This window comes from Archocentrus centrarchus, chromosome 11 (genome assembly GCF_007364275.1).
Source record: "Archocentrus centrarchus isolate MPI-CPG fArcCen1 chromosome 11, fArcCen1, whole genome shotgun sequence".
Lineage (NCBI taxonomy): Eukaryota > Metazoa > Chordata > Actinopteri > Cichliformes > Cichlidae > Archocentrus > Archocentrus centrarchus.
In genome coordinates this window covers 19,719,235-19,742,300 of record NC_044356.1, presented here as the reverse complement: position 1 = coordinate 19,742,300, position 23,066 = coordinate 19,719,235, and the positions used below count along the sequence as shown (strand labels likewise).

General features: G+C 40.9%; 1 protein-coding gene across 1 annotated transcript in view; it reads left to right on the top strand.

Annotated features, from left to right (window-relative positions):
* The window catches only part of elmo1 (engulfment and cell motility 1 (ced-12 homolog, C. elegans)), a 102,225-nt gene that overhangs the window by 9,624 nt on the left and 69,535 nt on the right, over positions 1 to 23,066 (top strand). The gene's annotated exons all lie outside the window — the stretch shown is intronic.

Genomic DNA, 23,066 nt, shown 5'->3' with positions numbered 1-23,066 from the left:
CTGAACAGAAGGTAGAAGGTAAGCCACTTCCTGCCAATATCTGCATGTAAACTGATCCATTTCCTGTTGACAGAAAGCACGAAGAGAAAGGTCAAGAAGCACAGACAGAACCCCACAGCTCACTGTAATGTTATTAGATATTAATGTGCTTTCAGTGTGAATTACAAGGCAGCCTGACAAGCTGAAACAAACTGTGTCTGTTTCCATACACTCTGTGAAAAGATGTACAGTATGAGGGCTTGATATGCACCGATTACATCATTCCAATGACATCGTACCCACAGCAATGAAAGCCTGGCCTGTGGAATGCCCACCACTGGTGTTTTTCTTTCCCTCTTTCTTCGTCTCTCTTTTTCTGTCCCTCTGTTTCACATAAATGTGGGTTACAAGCAATTAACCCATAAAAGGCAAAAGTGAACCTCTGAATCCTTTGCCCCAGTTTATAAATAGCCAGACTTCAGGCTCGTTTCTGCTTTTGCTGCCACTGTACCACAAGCAAAGCCCCCGCCCTCAATTTTACTACATAACTTGACAATTATAAAGCATGGGTGAAGCCCAAATGAATAGCTTTTGTATGACTTGGGCTCGGGATGCACACAGGATGAAAGTGTTTTAGCTGTGGCCAGTCACCACACTGCTAGGGTGGAGGCTGAGCTGGCATTGTCACTGGTTTGGGACTGACCGGGCCGGGCCGAGGCCTGTCACTGGGTAAACATACTGAGGGGAGGGCATGGGTGTAGCATATGGTTTAAAAAAAAAATGATGGGAGGGATAAATAAATAATAGGAAGGCAGTGGATAGTGGGAAGCTTAGGGCAGAGCTTGGGGGTTAACAAATTAAAGGGTGAGCCCAGCGGTGGGGCATGGGGCATCTGTCAGAGGAGGGGAGGGCATTGTGGTGAAAGGGCGTAGTATGCGGAAAGTGGCTGGGGACATAAGCCAAACAGGCAAGAGAGAGAACAATAACAAGCATCTTGGAGACAGTACTTTAAAAGCAACAAAAACAGCGTCACATGGAAAATATTCTCAAACATAAGCCTCACCGTGTTATCCGTGACACACATGAGTTCATGTGTTGTGGGTGTGTGCAGTGGTGTGACACTGATGAGCCGTTGGTGGTTGGTGAATAACATTGTGCCTCCAACAGTGCGGTCAGTCAGTCAGTCATTCAGTGTGGCAGATAGGCAGTGAGCATGCAGCAGGGAGGAAGAGAGTGTTTTGGTCAGACCAGGTCCTGAAGCCACCCAGGAGATGTGTGCTTGTGGGTGTGTTTGTGCGTGTGTGTGTGTGTGTGTGCATTGAATTGCGGATTGCTTGATGTATAGCCACAGCTGGGGGACAGTGGGAGGGGACGGAGAGACAGCTGGCAGGGCAAAGGGTGAGTGTAACGAGGAGTGTGTGTGACAGCCACAGTGACTCCTTTGTTCCCACTCACTTGTGCCAGTCACAGCAAGTGGATGGCCGGTCTGTGAAGTGACTGAATCCTTTCATAGCACCTAGACCAGATACACAGTTTAGCTTTACAGTCAGCCCGTGTGTGTGTGTGTGTGTGTGTGTGTGTGTGTGTGTGTGTGTGTGTGTGTGTGTGTGTGTGTGTGTGTGTGTGTGTGTGTGTGTGTGTGTGTGTGTGTGTGTGTGTGTGTGTCCTTGCGTGCTTGTGTGACTCAGTACAACAGAGAAGTGGCAATGGCAGCAAGAGATTTCCACAGGAGAGCCCATAACCATCTTCCATAATGTCAGTGCTCCCATAGAGCGTTTATTATGCTTGTGATGATAGTCATCAGTGCTAACATAATTGTAGCGCCAGCAACGCCGAACAGTGGCTTGCTTGCTATATGCTAAGGTAATGAGTGTTGTTGAGGGCCTGTGTTCTCTCCAGAGTTGTGTCTTAATAAGAGGAGTAATTTTTGCTCTGGTGAAGAGGAGTTCTGTATGTGTGTGGCTTTTGTTGGAAATGCTGTTATTGCGTGAACTGAGTTTGTCAAGGTGCGAGGTCACATGAGACCTCTTCTTCACCATACCTTTTATTAAGCCTGTCTGGTGTGTGTGCTCACATGGGCATTTTCCAGCATGTTCATTTTCGCTCTTCAGAATACCAGCAGTCTTTCAATAACAGGCTAATGGGTAGAGGATATACTCCACAGTTTATTATTTTCTGCTATTAAAAGGTGCTTTTTTTTTTCTCTGAAACCTCTACACTGAAGCATCCCCTTTTCCAACACCATTTAGCTTTCCAGTGATATTTTTTTATGAGTTCAATAAGCCCTTTCAGTGCCTGACTTCTTCCTGTGAGTATCTGAACCATTTATTTCAAGTAGGACAAGTAAAAATAGCCACGAATCAATCCCAAATGTTCTCGGGCTTTTCGCACATCTCAATCTAGGCTACAACCCAACAGGGGATAGAGCATTCAAAGCTGGGCCGAATAACTGGCAAACTGGCACTTTAGTGGAGGGGCATAGTCATTAAATACATGACTGGTGGCAACAATTTGGACTTTGACACACTTTAAAAGCCATTTAAGATGCAGTGGCGGATTATGGTTTGTTGAGTTATGATGACGATATGACCCTTTGGTTATTACATGCTTCAGTAGAGATGGTAATCCTCTGAAGCAATTGAATTTAGTTTAAGTGGAGACCATGTTTCCATTAGAAGATGTGCCCTATGCAAAGTGTAAAACACTGCAGCAGCAGTTCGTGGCAGACCAAATTATCGATTCCACTGAAATGTCACAGCACGATAAAGTGTGATATTTGCTCCGCGCTGGGATAAGAAGCAATGTGCAGGCGGGGAAAGAGCAATTGTTTTATGTAGGATGCACTGAATGTCCCACATTGTAGAAAATTGTGTTGTTTAGGTGTCTTGTGTTTAGGCACTATATAAATACTGTGAAAGTATAAAAATGCTCAATTCATGGAGAAAAAAAAAGTATTCTGTATGTGTGCATTCAGTCTGTCTGCTGCTAAATGTATCCCCAGAACTTCCTGAAGATTTTGATTTCACAACTATGCAGTCAATGCCCTCGGCTCACTGTCCAACTGTCTTCTGTCCCTCCTCGCTATTTTCAAGAAAAAGAGCTCATTTTAATAACTCTAAAATTCCTCAGTTAACCATAAAAAATGGCAACTCTTCAGTTGTTGGTTGCAAGAGTGAACTCAGTGATCTTTATGCACTTCCACTATTTGAGGCACTGAAGGCCCAGTGGATTGCTCTTTGATTTTCTCTTTCTTTCTTTCTTTCTTTCTTTCTTTCTTTCTTTCTTTCTTTCTTTCTTTCCTTCCTTCCTTCCTTCCTTCCTTCCTTCCTTCCTTCCTTCCTTCCTGCCTTCCTGCCTTCCTGCCTGCCTGCCTGCCTGCCTGCCTGCCTGCCTGCCTGCCAGCCAGCCAGCCAGCCAGCCAGCCAGCCAGCCAGCCATGACACTAGAACTTGATACTGATATCCAGGAAAATATATACATTGTTGCTTTCTACTATGTATTTTCTGTTATCAAGACAATGAAAAGACTTTTAAATAATGACTCTAACTGTTAACTGCATTTTGACCTCAAACTTCTTGCCTGTCATTTTCCAAACCGCTGCTCTGCATTGCAAAAAAAAATTCCCATAAGCCTCAGTTACAGATGCTGCTGCTGATGCTATATGTAAAACGATTGCTCAGAGAGGAATTATAATTGAATGTCTCGTTCACATCTATGTCAGCTTCCATATGTTCAGCTGCATATGCTGCGCTGCTCCCATTGGCTGCTCCTCTCTGTCATTCAAAGACCTCTTTCTAAAAGTGGCATGGGCGGCAGCAGCTGCTATTTAAAGCTGCACACAAACAGCAGTAGCCTGTATGAACTGGGGTAAAAGGACTTGCATTAACTCTTTGCTTAGCCAAGTACTTAGAGTTGGCCCATTCTATTAATATTTTGCATGTATATTGCTGATATTATTGTTAGGCCAGTGCAAATACTAACGACTGAAATGCAACACCAGTGCTGCACGATTCATTTATTCATACTTTATGTCAACTCGTTTTACATGGCAACAGTTAGGGAGCAGCAAATAGCTCTTACGCATTAAACCAAGTGCTTCTAATTTGTCCCCACATTACATCAGTAAATGACAAAACTGTGGTGCACGGCATGACAGGCTTTTCACAGTCAGGAAACAAAAACAGAAGTAATGTGTGTCGGCAAGAGGGAGGGGGAAAAAACAGTGTTGAAAGCTAAAAAGTAAAAATCTAAAACAAAATGAGTCTTAATCAAAGAAAACTTATTTGTTAGGAACAGGAAAAACCTAACATTTTCAAACAATATTTTTCATCATTAGTGGCAGCTTCATAGGGTACGTTCGTCTAACAAACAAAAGATCCCTGGTTCGAGAGCAGTAGGAGACACAAATCCCTGGGAGGGTTGTGTTAGAAAGGACATCCAGATGCCAAATCTGGTGCCAAATCAAAAAAATCCAGTTCCGTCTGCTGTGGTGACCCCGTGGGAATAATGAAGGAGCCGAAAGAAACGTATATGTAGCAGGGTAACGCCACAGGTCTAAACTTTTCTATTGCATCTAAAAATCCTGCTTTAGCAGTGTTCAGTGTTTTTGTTGATATCCACACAAACACTGAACCCAGTGTTTTAGCAGCACAGATATCCCCCAGACATGTTCAATCAAAGCTTCATGGGAAACTTTACAATGCGTTCCAAGACTGAGAGAGAATATTTGACATCTTCCTGTGTGCACATCTGTGTGGGTCCCTCTGACACTGATACAATACCGCCTGAAAGCAGTCCCGGTTTGTATGTTTGTCTAAATGCCGAACAAAAAGAAAGCCTTGCCTTAGCAGCTCAGCAGCAATCATTTGCAATGGAAATTCCCTGACCCGGGATGCCCAGTCCTTCACATCCCATTTGATTCAATGGAGCACATGCCAACCCTGCCAGCGCTGTGAGCAGAGGGAGTTAAGCTCATAATATGTAACAAAGCAGGTTTGAAAGAGATTTCTAGTCATCAGCTTAACAGTAACCTTTTATTTTAAAACCTAAAGACTGTAGTCATTTTCTGTAATGCTTTTGACATTGGACTGTTGGTATCTAAGCCCAAATATCTTTTATTTTTTACATAATGGGCTGGATGAGCTATTTTATAGTTTAGCTATTTTTCAAAAACTGTTAATCTAAATATCTGAAATGGCCTCAATTGACATATTCTACACCAATACCAGCATCCACACACACACACCTCGCCTTAGCCGATAGGAAGACAGCGATCGCTCCTTCTTACATGTTTCTGCCCTTGCCTCACTCCACCTGATGAGCATTTTGTTATGGTGTTAAAAAGATGGCACATTCACAGCTTCCATGACCACTTTTGGTTATGTAACACTCACTGTTGTGGCAGCTTTTGCCTCTAGTGCTGAAAAGATGTAGAACACCAGTACCTTTTCAAAGTATTGTGTCAAAGTTAAAAAGTTTTAGTATTGTAACAACGCTAATATGAACAGGATTTTACACCATCACAGCTGCTTTGTGAACCAGTATGTAAGTTGTAAAGCTGTGAAAGTGACCAGTGTTAAATCTGTTTCTCTTATCATACTTTGGAATAAATGTAGGCACATAACAAAAGACATTTTAAAGCACTCATACAGTGTTGCCATAGACAGTATAAAAGATGATTGGGGGTGGGGGGGGGGGTCTGGCTGTGAAACTGCCACTGTTGGCAAATTCTGTGTAAGAAAACTCGCTGTCGGCCGTCTCAAAAGTCGCTAGAGGGCACGGGGTTCTTGGTACCGAAGCGTGCAAAGAGATGCATTAGGGGACTTGTATGTGCACAAAACGGGGCTGCAGCGGAGGATTTCAGCTTTCCAGGCTGTCTCCAAAATCCTCCGAAAGTCACGGAAGTCAATGGAAAAAGTGGCTAGGTTTGTTGCTAGTCGCTTTTTGGAAAAAAGTCACTAAGGGGGCCGGTCTGAAAAGTTGCTAAATCTAGCGCTGACATCACTGGAGTACTTCTGTAATTGACTTCCTTTTTCTGACACAGAAGGTGTTGGCTATGCTTTACACCTCAATACTTTTTCAGCCTGAGGCCTCACATCTGGAGACCCAGTGGACAAGTAGTCTTCTTTGAAATCCACCACCTGAGGCACATGCGTATTTGGTCCATTGTAAAGTAAATTCTCCACCGGTGAGTCCGCAAGTTTCAAAAAACAGGCACGCACGCAGACATCTGCCTCGTACCCTCGCATTCACCCTGTGACGAAATTTACGCCACACGGACCAGAGCAGACTCACAGACACAGAAAGCATAATCCTGACCTTACCTGATCTACAGGTGTTATAGAAGAGAAAGTTCACATTGAAAGAGTTTAGAATTGAGGTTTATGGGAAAGTTTGCAAATTATCCTTAAGCTTATTTATTTATTTTTAATCAGATTTTAACAGTGATTCTTTTCATTGGGTTTTTAACGGTCTGGTGACCACTGAAATCAAAGTAAATGTAGACAATGCCTTTAAAAAAAATGCCCAAGAGAATTGCTTCTCGAAGGACTTTGACTGAACTACAATGCATAATTCAGTTCAATTCAATTATATTTATATAACTCCAAATCACAAAAAAACAGTTGCCTCAAGGCGCTTTATACTGTAAGGAAAAGACCCTACAATAAAACAAAGAACACCCCAAAAATCAAACAATATTATTAAGACATAGTATTAAGTAGTTGATGCTTTCTTGTCATTAATCTCGGAACAACCAGAAATTTCTACTTTGGATATTTCAAGGCAGTCTCAGTTTTACCAATTAAAAAAAAAAAATATATATATATATATATATATAGTAACATCTGTCCCCATTGCTTGTGTTGGCAAGGTGAGCCGCATGACTATGAAGACTAACACTCTCAGTAATTAGCATAACATTGCCATACTGCCCATGCTCTAGGGCAGTACCACTCTCTTTTCTTTCTAAAATGAGTGAAACTAAGCCTTTAGCTACAGTATTGTTCTTGCATAATCCCCACTGCTCTATTCTGAGATGTACACTTAGCTCACGCCTGGTCGGCACAGTGCATGTGTTTTTTTTTTTTGTTTTGTTTTGTTTTTTTTTGTTTTGTTTTTTTTTGGGGGGGGGGGGGGTTGCAGCTTCGTGGGATCCTGAGTGTGCATGTAACTTCCCAAAGCATCTGTCTTGTTTGTTTGCTGTTTAGCACACCAAAGCTGTACCAACATTTTCTTCCTTATGAGCAACGATAATCCTGTTGAGAGATGAATATCCTTCAAGAGCAGTTTTCACTTAGCTGGAAAGAGATAACTGCTGTCTGCGTTTTATGAATGAGAAACCTCACAGCGCAGGATATAAAAGACAAGTTTTGTGTCTGTTGTCTCCAGCTTTCGTGCACTGCTTGTGGTTATGTATGCACATTTTCCGTAATAACCTTTTGTCTGGTGCATTTTTTTCCCTGCCGTCTGGGGTATAATTTTAGCATTTTAGGAAGTAAAATTTCAGGCCTTTTATTGCTAAACTGCACATTTGAGAGATTGCTTTAGCCTGACCTCACTGAACTGATTTTGAAGAATGTTTTACCTTTTTAAGACAGATTTTTTTTTTTTTTTATTTACCCGACAGGAAGAAATTTGATTATCCAACTGCTGCTTTTGTTAAGGTTATTTTTATTTATTTTTTTTTATCTCAGTGACAGAGTTTCAATAAGCCAGATTAACAGGCATTTGGAAAACCAGAGTTATTGATTTGCCCTGCAGAAATGGTTACATTAATGGTTACAAAGTGTGAAGCCAGAGCTTGTTATAACATATTCCCTGTCCTGAATTTGTTGGGTTTTTTTGTTGTTTTTTTATTTGTTCAATAAAGGCCAGTTTCATAACCTCAGCAATGTCAGTGTTTTTAAATAGACAAAATGTGCATGTGGTTGTTTGCCTTCCCTGAAATGCACCCACTTAGAGTGAGAGGGGGTGTGAGAGAGGTGTTCGGATGCGCTTGCCGTTCTGCTAGAGTAGCCAAGGTCACTCTGTGATGGAGGCGTTTTTCTGCTTGTGAATGAAAAACGCTGTGCTGGTTCCCTCCTCGAGTTACAACGCGCTCTGCCTCCTCCAACACAGCCGCACACGCACACGCACACGCATACATACAAGCTTCACAGTTCAACAATGGGACTATAGACCTGGTTCTATAACTTCCTTTTCTAACCAATAAAAAAGCACCATATTTCCCCACCTCAGTCATGTGACTTGACAGGGTTTTTGTGTGGTCCCTACCATCCCCACTATGCACCCCCCCTTCCCCCCCCTCCCTTTCCCCCAACCATCATCACCACACACACACACACAGATGGGGGTCCAGGGAACTTTTTCAGGATGGCTTGTTCCTTGAAGCGTGGCCCCTGAGGCTCCGGTCCTTTGTTGTCTGCAGTGATCAGTCAGAGGGGCGCTCTGGTCAAACTATTCTCCATTTCTCCCCCCACTCTCTGCTGCTTTTGAAGAATAGCATTTTAATGCTTTTCTTCATCACAAACTGTTGTGGCTTTGTAAACTCTTCCTTTTTTTTTTTACACTCTATTTCATCACTTTTACGGTACTGAAGAAGAAACTTCACACTTGCTTTTGATGGCAATGAAAGGATATTTAAGTTCCCACAGTTTTTGGGGCTGTCATATCAGTTGCCAATAATTTTCTCCCAGATGGCAAGATTAGAAGGTTGAAGTTTTATTCTACTGGTATTGGTACCAACTATTAAAATCATGTTATTGTGACATCCCTACTCCCCACTTGGCAGTCATCGTCGTATCACGTCCGAGCACTTACTCGGGCAGTTATTTTGAAGCATTATTTAAATGAATTTTGATTTATAAAAACTGCATGTATATACTCACCAAGATTATAGGCTTCTAGCAGCTTAATGTTTTTCCTTTATTTGCTTCAACCCTGAGAGTTTCTGACAATATTTATTTATAATAAATATATTTAGACTGTGTCATTTGAATAGTGCTTGTGCATTTGAATACCACACTAAACTTTCTTAAACTTTGCATTGCTACATTGTAACTATAATTGCAGTCACATTAGATTCCAGTCTTTCCCTTTAAGCATTCAGCCCCCCCTCTTTCCAACAGTCCAACTATGTAAGTTGATTACACCCAAGACCCCACGGGCCTGCAGCCAGACCAGCCACTGGAGACTGAAGACGTGTATAGCATAACTGACATTTTTATCTCTTTAACCAGAATCTCTAGCTGAGGTAATTTAAGGTTTAGAAACCACTGTTATCAGCCTCAGGATTTCTGAGGGCCATAAAAGCCTGATGGTGAAGTCTGAACCGACCATTGGTCAAGTGTGCAGAATTTCTTTGGAGGAATTTGTGATGAAACTGTTTTTTGATGATACTTCTAGGCAAACAGTAAATTATTTATTACTAAGGATCTAAGCCTGCCTACCACTAAAGTAGATATTAAGGTCTCTTTGCTGATTGCACACGTCAGCAATGGTAACAATGTGGTACGCTGATGGCTCTCAACACAGCTGGATTCCAGCAATCCCAGTAAACTTAATGTTTCCTACTGCTGCAACAGTTTCCATGTTTGGATCTACATTTGAAGACAATGTTGGATCACAGAGTATTTCCATAACTCCGTCCTGCTGTTTTTCTGTTTAGAAGAAATAAGCTGTGGAGAGTGGGTGTTTGACCTGGATAGGCTACTAAGAAGCCCAAGAGCAGAAGGTCACTCTCACACAGTCGCACACATTTTTTTCTGTAACTGACTGGAAAGGCTTCCGGGGTAAACACCTAATTGTGTGCCTCTTTTCTGTTTTAAAGCTCTCACCATTGACCTTGATGCTGACTGATATTGAGTTATGTAATGGGGGAGGATGGCATGTTATTTTTACATCTACAGAGAAAAGGGATTGAGTTTGAACAGAGCACATTGCGTATTGTGTTTCAGTAAGTGAGGCAATGGAGGAAAAAACAACAAGTGTAATAGTCACCTTATGCAACACCCTTGACAGCGCACACTGTAAGTGCTGCTGATTTAAATATATACACAGGGGTATTTTTCGAATGTACAGATAATGTTTCATAAGCATTTACGTTTCCTAAAATATCACACTTTCCATTTAGATTAATCACAGAGCAGAGATGAACCTCATTCATGAGCAGTGGGTCACCTTGTTTCTGCTCACATCTCAGCGTTTTATAATGCACTGTGGATACTGTAAACACCAAATAAAAATAGATAAAAATCTAAATAAATTCAGTCATTAAATGGGTAAAGAGATAAAGGTGCATGGGTACCAATGTCAGTAACTTGACAGTCTGTTTTGATTTTTAGTGCTCAAAAAATTACAAGAACTCTTTTTAATCAGTTTTTGGCATCAAATCAATTAAACTTCTGGGATATTAACCTGGTCAGTTAGGTAGCAGAGGGGATTTTTACTTTCAGCTGCTTTGGTGTTTGAAATTAAATGAAATTGAGAACAGGTGCAACAACAATGAGAGAGCAATCACAACAGGAATGGTTTTAGAGGTGGAGGCCATTGACTTTTTTTCCCCTTTTCTGGTTTTTCACTAGTTTTGCATTTGGCTAGGGTCGGTGTCACTAGCTGAACCCTACAGAGGTTGCACAGGTAGTCCAACTCCTCCAGGATGGCACATCAATATGTGCCATTCCCAGAAGGTTTGCTTTATCTTCTAGCACAGTCTCAAGAGCATGGAGGAGATTCCAGGAGACAGGCAATTACTCTAGGAGAGCTGGACAGGACTGTAGAAGGTCTTTAACCCATTAGCAGGACTGGTATCTGCTACTTTGTGCAAGGAGGAACAGGATGAGCACTGCCAGAGCTGCAAAATGACCTCCAGCAGATCACTGGTGTGACTATCTCTGACCAAACGATCAGGAATAGACTTCATGAGGGTGGTGAACGTTCCTGGAGGGTGAAGGAACTGATACCACTGATTGGTCCTGATGCTCACCTGAACTTAGTCCAATAGAACATCTCTCGGACATTATGTTTTGGTCCATCCAACATCACCAGGTTGCACCTCAGACTGTCCAGGAGCTTTTAATTCATCCCCTCTGTAGGTTGATAATTTTCATTTCCATCAAACCATGTCCATATCAGTACAGATATCAAGCATGATTTTTTTTTTTCTTTTCCCAATTGAGATCTGATGTGTTTTCAGATGTTCCTTTAATTTTTTGAGCAGTTCATTTACTTGCTTTTAGGGTTTACCCTGCTAATGCTCTACTTTAGAGTTAGCAGAGTAAATTTTTCCAGTATCCAGTTAAGGCCCCAGTCACACAGGCCTACAGAACAGTTGGCAGTGGCCTGTCAACCACCAGGGAAAAAACAATTACACTTGAGTTTAAGTAACTTTTAGTTACTTAAACTTTTAGTCATGGCAGTACCTGGATGACTCAGAGGTATGGACTCCAAGAGGAGAACTCTACTAGGGGTTAAATACCTGGGCTCTCAATTAGTTTTTAGAATTGAAGAAACCCCATGAATGAGATTTGTGTTTCTTTTTTGTTTGTTTTTTTGTTTTTTGTTACTCGACTCTCATCATTGTTACATGGTGATGATCACAATCCCACAAAACCATAATAAACCCACTGCACCCATGATGCCACTGCTTGTTTTTCTCACATGAAGGTAACTAAAGTTTAGCCTGAGAAAATAAACTGCAACCATAATGGAAGAAACATAAAACAATCATGAAAACAGAACAGGCACACCATTTTAGTGCAAACTCTTGAGCTTCCCCCGATATGCACGCTGCAATATTAATAAGTACAAACTATAGGAGACGAACATCTTCTTCCTGTCTTTCTTGATCATATTAAGTGTGGTCTGTGCTTGCATGCATATTTTTCTCAGCCTGGCAGTGTTTAGATAAAGCAGTTGGATGCTTTCCTGACTGCATGTTACTGACAGAAGCCATCCATCCATTCTGCTTATCCAGTTCAGGGTTGCAGGCATGCTGCAGTCTATCATTGGACCAAAACACACACACTTAGATCAAAACAACAGCAACAAAAAACAAACAGTAAAATTACACTTTTAAGTGGTGCTTAAGTAATAAAATTCTTAATTTTTACCATAAAAAATAATTTTAGTAACCCAGAAAAGTAAGAATCTAACACAGACCCTAACGCTAACCATAACTCTAAATATTTAGAGTATTCTTTAAAATTAAGTTTACAGTACTTAATCTAATGTAATTAGTATACTTGGGTTTAAAGTACACCTATCCAGTGTGCTGTATTCACAAGTTTAGTCAGTTTCTCCTTTTACCTGTGTGCTATTAATACTGTCAGACAAGCAAGGAGTCAGCAGCAGATTAGCGTGTGCAACGATGTTGCAGTCATTGTTATTCATAGGATAATAAATGGATACATGCATAAAGTTGGGCAGTGAAACCCAGCTACACTGTATTTACATTTGACATTTTCTGCATTAAGATACAGCCAGTAGTGTTTGGACCAATTAAGTAGCTGCTGTAGAAAGTTTTGTGTAATATTCCTTCTGTGGGTTTTGCATAGACTATTGCTGTTTGTTTCGGCTTCTCCTCCTCCTCCTCCTCTTCCTCCTTCTTCTCCTTCTGCTTCTTTTTCTGGCAAGTGCCTTTAGGGGTCACCACAGCAGATAATTTACCTCCATCTTCTGTCACACCAGCCCTCTGCATATCCTTCTTCACTACATGAATCTTTTCTGTGGTCTTCCGGGCTGATTATTCTGTAATAAAGGTGGCATTTGTTGAAAATAATACTGACTACATTTTTGTGTTCTGATGACACTGCTTAGATTAACACTGTCATTATGTAATCCTACATTATTGTTTGTCTTGATGGTTTACAGACACAGCACATGCATGCACGGAGCATTGTTAATGATGATGATCTGGACTGGCCAAGACATAATTCAGTGGAATTTCTTTGTGCGCTGTTCACGTCGGCGCACCTTAATTTCATTATTGGTTATCTCTCTGTGCATTTTATCTAGTTCAGACTTCCTTCTCAGACTCTAAAGCGGGAAGTCTGTCTTTCTCAGTGCCCCCTTTTGGTCCAGGAATCTCAGCACTTTTCATTTTTTGCAGGCTAATAACTTGTGTTCATTTGCCGCTGTAGTTTGATCATGCCAGTAAAATGTGTTACTCCTCTTAAGTGGAATAAGTATGGATGTGGTTTTGAATAATAGATGAACCCCCCGAAGTGTTATGGAATTATCTTGGCCTGACAACCTCCTTTGCAAGCACACTGTGCGAATGTGCCAATTCGTTTTATGTTGGAAAAAAAGAGAGAGAAAGTCTGTGAATAAGAAAAAGAGCTTATGAAATACTAATCAATTGAATGACGTCAGCGCATGCCTGGCGTTATTCAAAACCTCCATTTACTTTTACATTTAAGGTTTCCAACTAACACTGCAACCATTTAGAGAGGAGTGTGTCCACGAGCTCACATTCCCCTGCGAATGGTGGTAATCTGGGCCGTGGTCCGAGAGCCACAGCTGACTGATATCCACGTCTTGGATTGTACAAACAGTAACACTTGTTTTGATTATTTGCCCATTTGTTGTTGCAATGATTAATCAACATCTTGCTGATGACGTAGTTGAAAATGATATTTTATAACTATTTTTACTTTATGTTGCTTTTTGTTTAACTCTCAGCATAGCTGGTAAATAAGAGTCAACTCCAAATTGTTACTGCTTTAATGTGCCAGATTCTGTTTTTCCTGTGAATATCTGATTTTGAACCTTTTTATACTTCCGTGCAAAAGTCTTGACCCAGTACTTGTTTCTTTATATTTCGCTGGTGAAAATGAGAAATAGACGTGTGCATACATAAATGGAAATGCAGTATTTAAGGCAAAATATTTGGTATGAGCACCTTTTATTCTTCAATATAGCCTGAACTCTCTGAGGGAGCTTTCTTGTCATTTTCTTTAAGTAGTCTTCAGGAACAGTTCTCCAGGCTTCTTGAAGGACAGTCAAAGCTCTTCTTTGGATGTTGGCTGCCTTCTGTTCTGTTCTCTGTCAAGATGATCCCACACTGCTTCAGTAATATTGAGGTCTGGGCTCTGGAGAGGGCAGTCCATCACTAATAGTGTTCCATTGTGTGTTTTTCTATCCAGGTATGCCTTTATTGCATTCTCTGTGTGTTTGGGATCAATGCCATGCATGTAGACGCTGTTGTACCTCTCTACTAACCATCTCTGTATGCACTGATGATGATTTGAACCAGAAATTTGGAGTCATGACTCCATGAGACCCGTTGCCACTCATTTTCAGTCCAGTTCTTGTGTAATGTGGCATACCTCTGCCTTTTCTTCCTGTTTCACTTCCTTATGAATGGCTTCTTGACAGCTACTATACTATTTTTATGTCTGTCAAACTGTTATCTTTGGCATTTTTTTAAAGATTCAACTAAAGTGTTTTGCAACTGAAGTGCAATACAATTTGAAATAGTTTTTTTGCTAAGTTGTCTGTTATGTGTAGACACAACAGTGGTTCAGCTCTTGAGTTACGTGCCTTTTTATGCTTGAATGATTCATAGGTCAGTGTTAAGGGGCTTAACAGACAAAAAAAAAGCATTCTTCTGAAAATGGTCAGGTACAAGGACGAATGAGTGAAAAAGCAGTCAATGTCCAAAGAAGTACTTTGAAAGACTTTCAGAAAGCCCGGAGAGCTGTTGCTCCAAGTCTGGCTTTTTGGAAGCAAAATGGAAGCGTTGTCTCAAGACTTTTGCACAGTACTGTTTGCAGTAATTTAAATGTCATTACATTCATTCAACCACCCAGCTAAGGCTGAATAGCCCCTGACTGGAGCCACAAACAGACAAGACAGACTGGTGTATCCTGTAGCTGCTCGAGTCAAATTACAATCTGCTGCTTTTGGAGCAACTGAAGACATTTTAGATTTTATCACAGAGATTATAAAACCAATGAACCAACAAATGGTATGCATGTAAACACAGCAGCAGGTGAACCCTTACTTTTGCACTTTGAGATGAGAGTTGATACACAGTACATCGTAAGTAGAGTATTATTGGTATCAACCGCCTCATCACTTATAGGCTTAGAATTTGGGTGTTACTGTTTGGCGCTTCTTTGTTATTTATGAACAGGGAACATTTATGGCCAACCTAAATTGTTGTTCATCATAGTATATCAATAGCAGCAAGTATCTGCTGTGAAGCATTTTGAAACATCTCAGAACGCCGGCACAAAATAGTTCACTTAAACGCTGTCTGACCATACACTCAGAACAGGCCAACATAAATATTTCCACCTTGTTGTGGTGCTGTTTTTGCTAACATTTACTTGCAGTTGCATTCTGTAAGTTTATATTCTGTGTTTTATTTGATTGAGTGGGTATGCATATTAATTGCATTTGTAGAAATAAGCCAAAATGAGCTATGTAGACTTAAGCTCAAAAGGCTAGACTTTAACTTTGAAAGAATGGATGATGTAAATTCCTCAGCAGTGTTGCACCCAAACATACAGTTTGTGAATTTTAGTGAGCAGAAGGTGGTAACATGGAGGAAATATTAATGGCTGTCAACAGATATGTTTTAGCATCCCGGATGAATCAGGAAGGCTTAAAGTTAGGACAATCAAGAAGGAGTTTAGCTAGTGTGTTTAGATGAATTAAGCTCTGACGTGCAGTCAAAAAAGAGTATTTCTCTCTTTTATAGCATTCTTCCCTCAGTCTCAGTTTTGCTGGCAGTCATTGGTGTAGATAACTCAGATATTGTTAGCTGTATAAAAAGGACATAGGTCCTCTAAATGTTTTCACTTCCTCAGGTCAGGATAGTTTCCAAGTTTTGATTTTGACATCATGGCTGATCACATGACAGCGCGATTCACATGCAGGCCTGTCTTGTCATACATTAATGTGTTGGCACAATAGGGACTTAAATGAGGATATGATATATTTCTATTGGTATTTATTGTTTTCAGTGGTGTTGCTGTGTTGAAATGTTTTCCTACTTGGACGCTTGCTTTTCGGAGGCTCTCTGGGAATTCAAATCAGAACCGAGAGTCCTGAATGTTTGTATTTATGAGGCAACCAAAGTTGACCTCAGCCTGGGTGGAGAAAACATCTGTTTTTTGTGTGTCGCTTGCACAGATGGCCCGTTGAGCTCTCAGCTGGAGATGAAGATGTCATTGTCTTGCTCAAGCAGTAAATGTTTAATTTAGGCACTTAGCCTGATGATCAGTGGGCTTTCGTGACAGCATAAACCATCCGAGTTACTCTGTTGGCGCATGTTGCAGACAGTTTTGGTGCTGTGGTAATAAGAGGTGGAAGTGAAAGTGCGAGTTACACTTGTTGATAATATCTCAATGCATGTTCACTGTTGCTCTCATGTTTTATTATTTTATTTATTATTTGTTACAGTTTTTGATAAAGTAGCAGCATGGCTCTTGAACAAGGGACAAGTTTGCTCATCATTCTTGGCATGCTAAATGTCGCTGATAGTTAACTGTCTACTTTGACACAATTACATACTGAACAAGTCTTGGATTTAATTTGTTGTTCTTGTAGATAGCTATGAAGGTTTCAGCAGTTTAGACTAACACAGTGGAACTGAAGTGTGTGTGTGTGTGGGGGGGGGGGGGGGGGGGGGCACTGATGACTTATTCATAAGCTATAATTACCCATAAATAATCCAGTCACCTCACTTAAATGTGTTTTTAATTTCTAGGCTTTCCTTACATGTGAATTTTAATCGGTCTCTTGGAGGTTTCTGTCGTCTTATCTTTGAATTTTGCCGCTTTTTTTCACAGACAAACCTGTTTCCTCTTCTCTCGAAAAACGCCTACTTCCTCAACTTCCTCAACTTCCTCCTTCCGTCTCTCGCAGCACTCTCTTGGTTGCTCTTTTGCCGTAGGCGAAGCACTGCACAGACCGTTGTGAACATTTTTGTCTATGGCTTGTGATGCTGAAGGCACTTTACTTGGAGGCAGATTGCCACACTGAAGTTGCCTTCACCATCCTTGTATTGTAGTCGCATGCACAAGAAGCAGGTCGATTGGGAAGAAAGCTAAGAGTCCTGGTGGATGTCAAAGTTTTGCGGGTGAGTTCTCAAGTCTTCAGTATTTTTCGCTCTTTTAAGGCTACACAGGATGCAGTAGGCCTCAGGGTGTGGCTCTGTGTGCTCCCCTGCCTCCTTTCCTCTCCATTGTGTCAACCCCTAGGCACGGACATTGTGTGGTAAGATGTTTGCAGTCTGGAGTGGTAAATGACTTTGTATGTCTGATCCAAGAAGGGGGACTTGCGTGGGTTTTCCTCCAGCAGACCAAAGAAGAATTGTGCTGTCAAAGAACGGATGAGTTTAAAGACAGCTGAGCCTTGTGGCTTCGTAATTTGGTGGGATGGAAATGTGGTGTCAGTAGTTTATGATTTTTGGATTGGCTAAAGAAAGCGTATACTTACACAGCTGATAAATCTACTGTGTTGGAAAGTAATTACTTGGCAATATGAATGTTCCTTCACAATAAAAATTATGGATTAGTTGTGTGCTTTGGGGCCTAATTTTGCCTTGGATGTTTTTTTCGGGTGTGTGTGTGTGTGTGTGTGTGTGTGTGTGTGTGTGTGTGTGTGTGTGTGTGTGTGTGTGTGTGTGTGTGTGTGTGTGTGTGTGTGTGTGTGTGTGTCCTCATCACTAATCATTGCAGTGTTTTGATTACTTGGTTTTACAGAATATCATCCAAGTACCTCTAATTGTTTCTGATTCACTTGTTTACCTTAATTTGCCAGCTTGTTCTGCTCAGAGCAACTATATTTATGCTATGTTTGTATCTTGTTTGGTGATACATTGTAGCTCCATGTTTATTTCTTCTCTCATTTGTGCTGATTTAAAATACACAGAGTATATTGAGCGGTGTATATATGCACAGCATTAATGCAAAAAGTCAGCATGATGTCACCTTAGCTGGCTAATGACCTTGCAAGAGATTGGCTGGCTGCTGGTGAGAGTTGTTAGGAGCAGCTGGTTGCGACCTTTGACAGGATATCCTGGTGGTGTTGAGTGAGTGAGGGAGGTTTTGTGACACAAAGAGGCCTGCTGAGAGGCACATGGGTCGCACAGGGGCAAGCCACCAGGCTGATGTTTTCTAGTCCAACCTCCAGATTTAGCAAATAATGCAAATACTTTGAAAATGATTTGATTAGATTGTCTTCTTTTTTTTGTTGGCTTGTTAAGTCCCTCAGTACATGGTGCTTCCTGTTTGTTTGAATCGTGATGCCGCATTTCTCAACCCTAACCCTAGCTTCTTTTTTTTTTTCCCCTTCAGTCTTTTTTTCTTTATTTGTAGCTGTTTTCTCAGCTCTTTGTCTTCGCATCAGTGGTTTTTCCTTTTAGCTGTTTGTTGAGTATGTGTCTGTTGTGGAGGGATTGGACAAAAAACAAGCGTTTTTAAGATTAAATGTACACTTTCTGTAATGCCCCTCATGACTCTTGGGACTGTGTTGTGGTTTGTGTTAATATTTTACATCAACAATCACCAACCAGGTGATGTTTTTTCAACCTCCTAAATGGTTGAAATGTTAAGTTATGCCAGTGGTGATAGTGTAAATGTAACTAACCTGTAATAACTACAGTTATACCCACTTCTACATTATTAATTAAATAATATCCAGTTAAGTTAACACATTTTGGAACAAAAGTGTGAGGCGCTGCTTGTAGTTGGGAAACTCTGATCTACCTATTTATCAATACCTATCTGTCTCCGATCTGAAGGGTGTATTTTGTACATGCATTCACAATAGGTGTAATGTTATCATCTTGTGGCTAGTATGTGTGTAGATGTGTAAAGGTGTCACCTTTAGAGTGACAGTAACTCTAGGTCCTTTGCAGCACGTCTGTGGTCTTTTGTCTCAACTCCTCAAATAAAGGATGGTGCTCTTTGAAGAGACACACACACACACACTCACACATACAGACACTGGCCCCTGCAGCTAGGCCGGCCCTTTGTAGAGGCATCAGATGAAGCGCTTGAAGGGGTTCTTTTGAAATCCAGCCGGTACATAGACTAATACAGACACACCCACGCAAAGGGAAAATTACTGGTCTCTACATATACAATTCTTGAAGCTCTCACACAAAAGCATTAAACATGAAGCCTCTCCCACACTAACAATTCACATGATACCGTGAAAACTTGTGGTGCAAACACACTTTAGGCACACAAGAGCTTAGGTAGCCAGATGTGGTATAAGAGGATTCTTTTAGCAAAGAGCAGAGATTGTGCTGCTGCTTTTTTCGTAGTCTTTGTGGAGGTTAAAAAGGACTTGTTAGTACTTGCATGTTTGCTTTTCCATGTTTAGTGTGTTTAATTATGTGACAATGGCATATTAAAGTATTCCAAAAGCAGAATAAAGGCATAATAAAATAAATGTTCAGCAGATTTGCAGGTAATGCCTGATTCAGACAGCTTGAATCATTCCCCTTCTACTCTTGGTTCTGTATGATGTCAGTGAGAGCAGTAGAGAATGATCGATTTATGGGGAGGGCCATATTGTTGGTCAGATATTATTTTTTTAATTATAAAAAAGTAAATATATAAATGATTTTATTGTATCTTTAACCAGATTTTAAGCACCAAACAAAAATAATTTTAAAGTTGAAGCCTTTTCTTGTATTCAGGGTCAAGCAGACTGTCTAATGCAGTAGTGGGTAATTTCCAAGGGGCCACATGAGAAACTGGGACTGTTGCGGAGGGCTGCACCAATAAGCTTATAAAGCGATAAGATTAACATTGAGCAGAACTGAGTTCACCTTATTGGTGCGGCCCTCCACAACAGGCCCAGTTTCTCATGTGGCCCCTTGGGAAAGTTAAATATCCACCTCTGCTCTAGCGTATCCGGCTCTTTAGTACACTAAACGTGTTAAAGAAGACTTCTCTTTTCTTCGATATCTGATGTTCATCGGGGCTAAGTGCTGCTTGCTGACCCTGTCATTATGTGCATTATATGCAGTCTGATGTCTATATTATACGATAAGTCTCTTGTTTTGCAGTCCTTCTCTTTCTCACCTTCTATTTTTCCTTGTCTCTCGCTCTGACATGCATATAATTTGCCATTTTACTTTCTTTTTCTTCTTTTTGCTCTATTTCTGTTGTTTATTACATTTTCTCTGGCTTCTCTTGCTATTCAATATCAGTTGTATTTTTTTTTTTTTTGGTTACTTGACCTATTCTCTCATAATAATAACTGTACCCTTAATTTTATTTACTCTGACACGCTGTCTGCCTCAGTTTCATTTACATTTGCTTTTCATTCCCTTCCTACCACTATTCCTACTTATGGTCCCTTGCATTTTTCACCTTCACCCTCCCTCTCCCCTCATCCCTCTGCAGATTGTGTGACCCTCCTATTATACATCATGAATTATTGAGGTGAAACCTAGTATCACCTAACAAGACATAAGATTTCTCTCCCCTCTGTTTCCTCTCCTCTTACCTTCTCCCTCCTCTTTACTGATGGCTTTGTTCACAGTAATAAATTCTTTGATGTACTGTATTTGATGATTAAATGAAACTTATAAATGCAAAAATGCATAAATAAAAATGGTACTTGATACCTTTTCATGATTTCCCAATTAGATTCTTTTTGTGTGTGCAAAAACAAAGCAAAACAGCCATAATCTTTTCTCTACAAATTTACCTAAACAAAACAATATCCTCTGAAAATAAATAAATAAATTGGTACCCCCTTCAGAAATCCATTATCAACAAGCCTCTAGTTTCTTTTTTTTAATCTAATCATGGGGAATTATAGATACTGTAACTCAGCACTGAATGCCTCCTAGTAACAGCAGGTGGGCGAGTGTATAACGACAGATTAATTGCAGACATACACATTCAAAGCTTACAATAACTTGCTGGATTGGGGAACATTTAGAGTAGTGGTTTCATTGTATAGGAAGCATGGTGCTGAATTGTCCAGGTAAGAGATAAGATAAACTTTAATGATCCCACGACGGGGAAATTTGCACATTACAGCAGCTCAAGTACAGAGAAGGATGAATTAAAATAAAATAGAAAACACTATATACAGATATCAAAAACACTATATACATTTGTAGCTGGTAATTTGCAATTTATACACAGCATACACAGTAAACCAGTGATTATGTGTCAAGTGAATGGAAAAAAAGTGTGTCTGTTAAGGCTTTTCTGGTGCTCAACTTACAGTATCATTTGTGGCATAGATCCCACAAGGTGCTGGAATTATTGCTGCAAATTTGTCTGCTGCATATATGAATCTCCAGTTCCACCACATCCTAGTGGTGCTCTATTGGATTTAGATCTGCAGGGTACACTGTGATGATGAAGGGCAAGGGCATGGTCAGCAACATTACTCAGGTAGGCTGTGGTGTTTAAGTGATGCTCAGTTGGTACTAAGGGGCCCAGAGTGTGCCGGCAAAATATCACCCACACCATTACACCCCCACCAGCAGCCTGAACTCTTGATACAGTGCAGGATGGATCCATGCTTTCATGTTGTTTATGCCAAATTCTGACCCTACCATCTGAATGTTGTTTTTCTGTTTTTCAGACCATTCTCTGTAAACTCTAGAGATGGTAATGTGGAAAAATCCCAGTAGATCATCAGTTTGTCAGTAGTGTTCAATGTGTGTCAAGCATCACACATTCAGAGTCACCTTTCTTCTTTATTCTGATGCTCAGCCTGAACTTCAGCAGCACCTTGACCATGTCTACATGCCTAAATATACTGAGTTGCTGCCATGTGATTGGTTGATTACATGTTTACATTAACAAGCAGTTGAAAAGGTGTACCTAATAAAGTGACCAGTGAGTGTACACATACATATTTTTTTTTGGTCAAATTCTGCAAAATGTTTCTGGAGAGAGAAATGGAGCAACAAAAGCAATAAAATATCAGATGCAGTAGAAAAGCCAAGAAGAGGAAAGAAGTGGGGTCAGATCCAGAAGAAGTGACTGAGTGTTCTTTTGCAAATAAAAAAAAAGATGGACTGAGCTCTGTGTCCCGCTGGACTGCTTAACCCTCTAGCAGAGCGTAAAATAAACACACTCAGTCACTCACACTTAACTAAACCAGGTTGCAGCAAATCACCTGCTCTGACATGATGAGCTCTGACAGCAGCTAGCGTAATAACAAGGTTCCATTTGCAGTGTAAAGAGGGTGCAACGAGATGCCAGAGTGACAGATAGGGAATTGATACACAGACTGAATACCTCATGTTATCACGAGCATCTTCTGTAGATATGGAGGCAAACATATATGGACACCAGACAAAATCCTGGTGTGAAAACCGTGTTTATAACAAGTTGTTTGCCAGAGTGGGGCATGCCGATTGCTAGAAAAACATGTTGATCAAATGAGTCCTGGCCCACTTGTAGTCCTGGTGTGCTGGTGTGTTGAAACACTGTCTCTCTCAATTAAACTGAAGCCTGAGATATATGTGTGTGTCCTGGTGGGTGCACGTGTGTATTTCCAATCAATAAGCCTCAAGGCAGTCCATCTTTGAGTCATCTGAAGTTCTTGGAAGATGATAACACACACACACACACACACACACACACACACACTCACTCACTCACTCACTCACTCACTCACTCACACTCTCTCTCTCTCGCTCTCGCTCTTGCTCTCTCTCTCTCTCTCTCTCGCTCTCTCTCTCTCGCTCTCTCTCTCTTGCTCTCGCTCTCGCTCTCTCTCTCTCTCTCTCGCTCTCTCTCTCTCGCTCTCTCTCTCTTGCTCTCGCTCTCTCTCTCTCTCTCTCTCTCTCTCGCTCTTGCTCCTCTCTCTCTCTCTCTCTCTCTCTCTCTCGCTCTCTCTCTCTCGCTCTCTCTCTCTCTCTCTCTCTCTCTCGCTCTCTCTCGCTCTCTCTTTCTCTCGCTCTCGCTCTCTCTCTCTCTCTCTCTCTCTCTCTCTCTCTCGCTCTCTCTTGCTCTCGCTCTCGCTCTCTCTCTCTCTCTCTCTCTCTCTCTCTCTCTCTCTCGTTCTCTCTTGCTCTCGCTCTCTTTTGTCATCCTTATTTGAAAAACAAAACCAAACACTAGTTCGGGAGAATGAGCTTGTGCTCA